The sequence below is a fragment of the Triticum aestivum genome, chromosome 7B, assembly GCF_018294505.1.
Source record: "Triticum aestivum cultivar Chinese Spring chromosome 7B, IWGSC CS RefSeq v2.1, whole genome shotgun sequence".
Classification (NCBI taxonomy): Eukaryota; Viridiplantae; Streptophyta; class Magnoliopsida; order Poales; family Poaceae; genus Triticum; species Triticum aestivum.
In genome coordinates this window covers 650,023,109-650,029,957 of record NC_057813.1, presented here as the reverse complement: position 1 = coordinate 650,029,957, position 6,849 = coordinate 650,023,109, and the positions used below count along the sequence as shown (strand labels likewise).

General features: G+C 46.0%; 1 long non-coding RNA gene across 1 annotated transcript; it reads left to right on the top strand.

Moving 5' to 3' along the window:
• The first annotated feature begins 552 nt into the window (after window positions 1-552).
• On the top strand, window positions 553-1,681 carry LOC123161934 (uncharacterized). Its single transcript, XR_006480954.1, has 2 exons — window positions 553-853; window positions 1,299-1,681. It is a non-coding gene; the product is annotated as an uncharacterized lncRNA (long non-coding RNA).
• Window positions 1,682-6,849: the final 5,168 nt, after the last annotated feature.

Genomic DNA, 6,849 nt, shown 5'->3' with positions numbered 1-6,849 from the left:
GTACAAGCCTGAGACCAAAAGACATATACTAATTTCATCGTCATAGGAAGGCAACCAATCAGGAAAAAAAAATCCAATCTAATGTACGTGTACTTAAAGGATAGTAGCCACTTGATGGATGATGGGCAACCAACCCGAACTAAGAAAAGAACAATAGATCTTCCATGCGTGTGTACATCGCTAATAGGAGTCCGGTTCCCGTCAGAAAATAAAATAAAAATAGGAGTCCGGTTTGCATAGGAATACTTTTTTAGTTGGGTTTGCATAGGAATTTTATATGGCCTTAATACAAGTGATGACATCATCCCGGTCAGAATTTTTAAAAAGAGCAATATAATCTCCCTTACGTGTGCACAGCTAATAGGAGAGTTGTCCTATTAAGAAGAAAAAAAACTAAAAACAATACGGGAAATGCTTGCGGCCGGTCGACCGGCTAACGACTCGGCCGGTCGCACGCGCGCCGTCTGATTGTTTTTCATCGTGTGACTCACATCCCACGCCGCCTTATCCTCACGCACGCCGGCACCTTATCCACTCACGCGAACCTTCTCAGCGCTTCCCCGCCATTCTTTCTTTCCCAAGCATCCATCTCATCCTCAAATCGCATCTCCGGCAGCAGCACCGGCGAGGGCCACCACCTCCGCGCGCCCCGCGCACTCGGAGCTTCTCAGCCGCTTCCCATCCATTTTATGCCGCCGTCGGCTTTCTCCGGCGAACTCATCCCCTTCTCTCCTTACAAGTCGTGCCCAACCCACTATTCCACTCCTCCGTGTCAGCAGTGGAGGGGTTGGTTGCCCAAAGCGACTGGAGACAGGGGGCTGTGTGTGCACGCGATGGGCGGCGAGCTCTCCAGGTACCTTTTTTTTGCTGGAACCGGAATTCATTGTTGCTGGAACAAGCTGTCTTTTTTGCTACAATCAAGTTTCCTTGGAGTTTGCTATTTCTGGGATTTTTGCTGGAACGGCAGTAATTTGTAGCTGGGACCGATTGTTTCCTTTGCTGCAATCGATTTTGTGTTTGGAGTTTGCTGTTAGTGGGATTTTTGCTGGAACCGGGGTAAAGTGTTGCTGGAACCGGCTGTTTGTTTTGCTACAATCAAATTTCTTGAAGTTTGATGTTTGTGGTATTTTTGCTGGAACCATAATAATTTTTTGTTGGAACCGCCTTTTTGTTTTGCTACATCGAATTGGTTGGAGATTTGTTATTTCTGGGATTTTGCTGGAACTAGTGTTCTTTTTGGCTGGAACCGGCATTTTTTTTGCTTCAACTGACCACCATAGATTTTTTGTTTTGCTGAGATTTTTTGCTGGAAGCCGGCGGTGCTAGGTGACGACGGCGGCGAGCCGGAGCCGAGGACGCAAGGATGTTGCAACCATGGCGACCACTCGCTGGAACCGGCTGTCGTCAAAGCTGCATCCATTGTGACCACACGCTGTGACCCATCGGCGGTCGTGCTGCAATCCCTGTGGCCACGAGTGGGAGACATCGTCGGTGCTCGTCGGCCACGGCCCTGGCCCCAGCCCCGACGGCAGGGCAAAGACTAGTTTTGAGAGTTTTGAGATTTGGAAGCGGCAAGCCGGGGACGGCACTGGTCTCTCTCCCCCTTCTTTTTTCCTCCCTGTTTTTGTTTTTTTTATGAGGTGGTCGAAAAAACCGCATCGGACGGTTTAGAATAGTCTAATCGTGTGGTGGTGCGTCGACCGGCCCAAATTTGGACCGGCGCGCCGGCGCCTATCATCGCCCAAACTATACAGACGCAGACACTCATACGTACGCACATACACTCATCCCTATGAACACGCCACACACACACACTCTACCTCTATGAGCACCTTCGAAAGATTGAGATGGCACATCATCTTGAAATTGTCAAAGTTGCCAAAAACATCTTTGTAGTCGACGGAAAGTTATCCTCCCATTGAGTGTGCAATGCTAGCAGGTCAAAAATAAATTCAGGAAAATGCGACCACCAGTGCACTAAAAGAAGTTTTCAATCATATAATTTTGAAGTCACGCAAAATAAAAAAATAAAAAAAATCCAATTCTGGCCAGCGCATTACAAAACTGAACTTTCATCATAAATTAGACAAATTAAATATGTTTTATATGTGAAAAAAATTATGCCATTTTCTTATTCGGCAAAAGCTCTTAGTGGTATTACTTTAAGTCATATAAAACAAACTAAATATATATTTAGTCTTATTTATGGTCAAAGTTGTATTTTAGAATGCGTGAGCGAGGGAGTATGAAATTTAAAGCAACACTCAGGTGATGTTATAAGAAACCAGGCAGGCATCGTTCCCTATTGCACACTATGATATCACCATGATTTGAGCAAATCTATACCTTTTTATTTGAGGATATGTACTCTCTAATATCTATTATCTAACTAATCAATGTAATCTCTATTACCTAAATGATAAATACATGTGTAACAAGAACGTGTTCCGGGATATCTTCTCATTAGAATTCGAAGTGCACATTCTACTTCATCATAGACAAAAATGCTTTTAATTTTTTTATCTTTCCCTGGATGAAAGTTACTTATATCGCCAATGAAAGGGAAAATACTAAGGATTGTGTCAGAGTAAAACGGGATGCATACACGTGCAACCTTTAGCACAAGAACGATAGTGCCAAGCTGTTCATGGTTTGACTTGAGTACCCCATCCATGTCTAAGTGGTTAGGGTATGCCACGACGACCAGTTGAACAAAATTCAGAATAAGAGACGTGTTTCAATGTGAATCTGCTGTGTAAACTAAGTAGAGCCAAACATATCCACAACTAAGTAGAGGTAACGAGACGAGCGCATGAGGGAGTGATGTCAGACAATTTGACAAAAGGAATCGTTATGGATGCAAACAGGTTTCAGCTGGTTGTTTCATACAAGCAACATGGTTGGACTGAGATGGGCTAACTGTAAAAATAAAAATAAATTGGAATTTCAGAATATGTGTACTGTAAAAGAACTATCTAATGAAGCCTAACCATTTTGTTATTTCCTATATGACCAAGAGAAAGTTATTTACAGGTCCACTACAAAAAAAGCACTGAATCTGAGCACTTGATTTGTAAAAGTATAACAACTTGAAGATGTTTCCATCGGATGGTAACTAATGTATGAATAATCTTTTTAAGTTGATTTCTATTGTAGAAATATATCCAATAGTAGTAATAGTAGCTCAAATAGAATTAAAGTTTTCCCAAAGAATAGTAGTCAATCATGTACAGTTACATATATGGCAAAGCACATACATTCCATCTCATACCTGGCTATGCAAATGCACATGATTTTACATGTACTATCCAAATAGTGACTTCAAGACCTCTTTCTAGCACTCTGATAAACAGAAGCTCTTTCCATAACATCACTCTATCTATAACATACATTTTCTATGGTTCTATAATTCAAAATCTCATTGAAGTATAAGTTTCATATAGAATTCTAATTTGACATGTATACCAACCTGTGCAAAATTGATATGTGCAAATGTGGCTACAAAAAGGAGTTTTTGAATCATAACAAAACATACATACGCAATTCAAAAAACAACTAGAATATAAAATGATTATTTCAAAACACAATAAGTATTTTAAGGGGAAATAGTTAAAATGAATATAAATTGTAGATAAAAACTCTAGCCGCGCAAATGCGCGGGTAACACCACTAGTTCATTCTAAAGAAGATACCTTTGGTAAAATGTGTTTAACTTGTAGCTTCTAGCTTAAGTGAGTAGCCAGTACTGTAGTGAGTAGCTTAACTTGTTTAAGTACTGCTAGTTAGTAGTACTGCTAGTGAATAGATGAACTCTATTTAAATAGCTTAATTGAGTTTCAGTTGTGTAGTGAAGTTCTTCTATTGTGTATGATGCGGTTCATGCTTAAACTGTCCTGCTATGTAGTCTGTTGGATCATCTATGTACTATGTATGCTGTGACATGTGGTGTGGTCGATGCTGAGATGTCAACTCTATGTACTATGTATGCTATGGCATAGGTGAAGCCACTGACTACACTTCAGGTTCTACTCCTGGAACACTTCAGGAGTTTTACTTCATAACTGGAGGATTTTCATGATATTGGGGGGTTTTGTCTTCGACCATCGTGTCGTGATGATATTGTGGGGTGTTGTGGGGTTGGAGCTGGGTGGGGGTGGGGTAATGATTTTGCAGGTACCTCGAGAGACCCTTGAGTTTGCCGGAATGTCGATTAACTTCCGTTCCAGCAAATTCGGGTACTCCATATGTCCTATTTTCAGCAAAGGTCATGCTGAAATTTTCCGTGAATTTTAGCATGACTTTGCTAAAAATAGGACATATGGGGTACTTGCGACTAATGCATGGGCCGGAGTATCTTAGTACTTAGTTAAGTAGGATCAACTGCCCCGCCATTCTTGCTGCATAGGTGGCAATAGAGCCAAGTGATTAGTGCCAAGTGATTAGGCCCAACCTAGGGTTCCTCGGCATCGATAAACCCTAAATGATGAAAACTTAACTTAGCATTTAGGGTGCCTCGGCGTCTACAAACCCTAAATGATGAAACCTTGGCTTCTATAGGGTGCCTCGGTGTCGATGAGAACCTAAATGATGTATGCTTAGCCTTTTAGGGTGCCTCGGTGTCGACAAACCCTAAATGATAAAAGCTTAGCTTTTAGGATGCCTCGGTGTCGACAAACCCTAAATGATGAGACCATGATCTTGTTCCTTGACAATAACCAACTTTTTGACCAAACTTTTTTCCTATTTAGAGCGAAACATGGCCCACAACGATGAGGCCGGTGGTTCGGGCGGCAAGCAATTCTGGGAGCTGTCCCAGGAGATGGAGGAACAACCTCACCACTATGAGGATGCCACGGAAGACACTGATCCTGACTACACAACCCCTAGTGGCGTCGGGGATGACACCACTGATGGTGCCGCCGAGGATGCCACCACTAATGGTGCCGCCGAGGATGCCACCACTGATGATGGTGGTGCACGCACAGATGGCAGCCAACCGAAGAGGCAACGGAAGGACCGGTGCCCGAACGCGCTCCGCACCGTCAAGGAGGAATTTACTCAAGTGTACTCTGACGGGCATCCAACGGAGCCCAAACATATAGTCAAGGGGTACTCGGTTCAGCTCGGGTGCATTCTCCGGAGCACCGTCTCGATCAACATCGAGAACCTTAGGCATAAGGACCGAGGGAATTTGCGCAACCTCCTCTTCACGAAGCTGCACGAACGATACAAGTTCCCCGCTGAATTTGAAAACACACGCCTCTCAGGGAATAAAGTGAACAGTGCCGCCCTCACGAGGCTGAGCACGACCCTGTCTAGTTGGAGAAGCGCGGTGAAGAGAATGATTGAGAAAGGTGATAGTTATGAGAAGATTAAGGCGAAAAATCCTTTGATCAGCGAAGAGGACTACAACGAGTTCAAGATCAAGTGCGAGAGCAGTGCAGCCTCCGAAGCAAGTCCGTGGGGGAAAGAAATGCGGGAGTTGAACTTAGGGGAACACAAACTCGGTCCCGGGGTTACAGAGTGGCGGAGCCTATATGGGACAAAGAGGACGCGGAGCGTGCCGAGCAAGGCCTACCGCCCCGTTTTGAGAAATACAGCAGTGACAAGAAGACCATGAACTATGTCAGGGCTCGGTACAAGGAGGACCCGATAACAAAGGAGCTTACCACGGACCCGAAGACCAGGGCGCTTGAGCTTGTTCTGGCGAAGGAGACTGAAAGCAGTAGCGCGGGGTCGTCTCAGAGCACACATGCTTGGGACATCACTCTAAATAGGGCGTTGAACATAATGAAAAACAAGGATAAGCTCAGTATGCCGTCATCAGCTGGTCGTGTGGCCGACAAAGGCTTGTCCACAAAATGGTCGTCATACTATACCGCTGGTGGGCGAAAGGAGAAAAAGACCAGCTCGGAAAGCCAGTCGCGCGAGGTTCAAGAACTCAAGGCACAAGTGGCGCGGATTCCGGAGATTATCCAAGAGCAAGTGCAACAACAACTGGGATCGACGCTCACCGGCATTATGCGTACCTAGATTCATGGGCTGACGACGTGGATTGCGGGTGGCCAACAGGGGCCGCCCCCGATTCCCAGCTTCCCGGCCAGCAACTCGCACAACGCGCAGGAGGCGCCATTGGTGTCTCCGGCTGCGCCATTGGTGTCTCCGACGCCGGCACGACCGGCATTGGAGATTAATGCACCTAGGTGTACGTTGGCCGGTACCTCGGCAGCAAGCGGCCCCTCTGTCAGTTGCACGCCCGCCGTTGGCGGTGCCTCAACATTAGCCGAGCTCGACGCTATCATCACGGTAACTAATTAAGCCTCTCGGCCGAGGACTTCATCTCCTTTTGCCTTTGACTGGGCATCCCTGACGCCCTACATGTTTTCACAGGGTGCCGCCGATGTTCCGTGCACTCTCCTCCACTTCGTGAACGATGAGTTGGTCGATTTCGCCAAGGGCAAAATCGTTCAACTTGGCAACCCCGTGTTCCACGGTAAACCGATGCCACCCACCATGTATAGGGTTCAACTGGTTTGGGTGCTCCCAGGTTGCGACGAGTTGTTACCTCCGATTCGACCCGCCAGGGCTGATGAAGATGATCTGATGACCCTCAGCGCCTGCATAAGCTGGCCCCTGCTTTGGCCGAAGCGCCAGATTCGTTTGGGGGCGGGGGACACCACCCCAAAGACAACACTGCCAGTCGTGCCGGCGCTAAGCCATGGCAAGACCGCCGCAACGCTACCGGACATGCCGGACATCCCTATGGCACAAGATCCGAACATGCATATGGCACATGATCTGGACGACGATGACAACGATGACGGCCGTACATTTAGCAACGTCGATAAG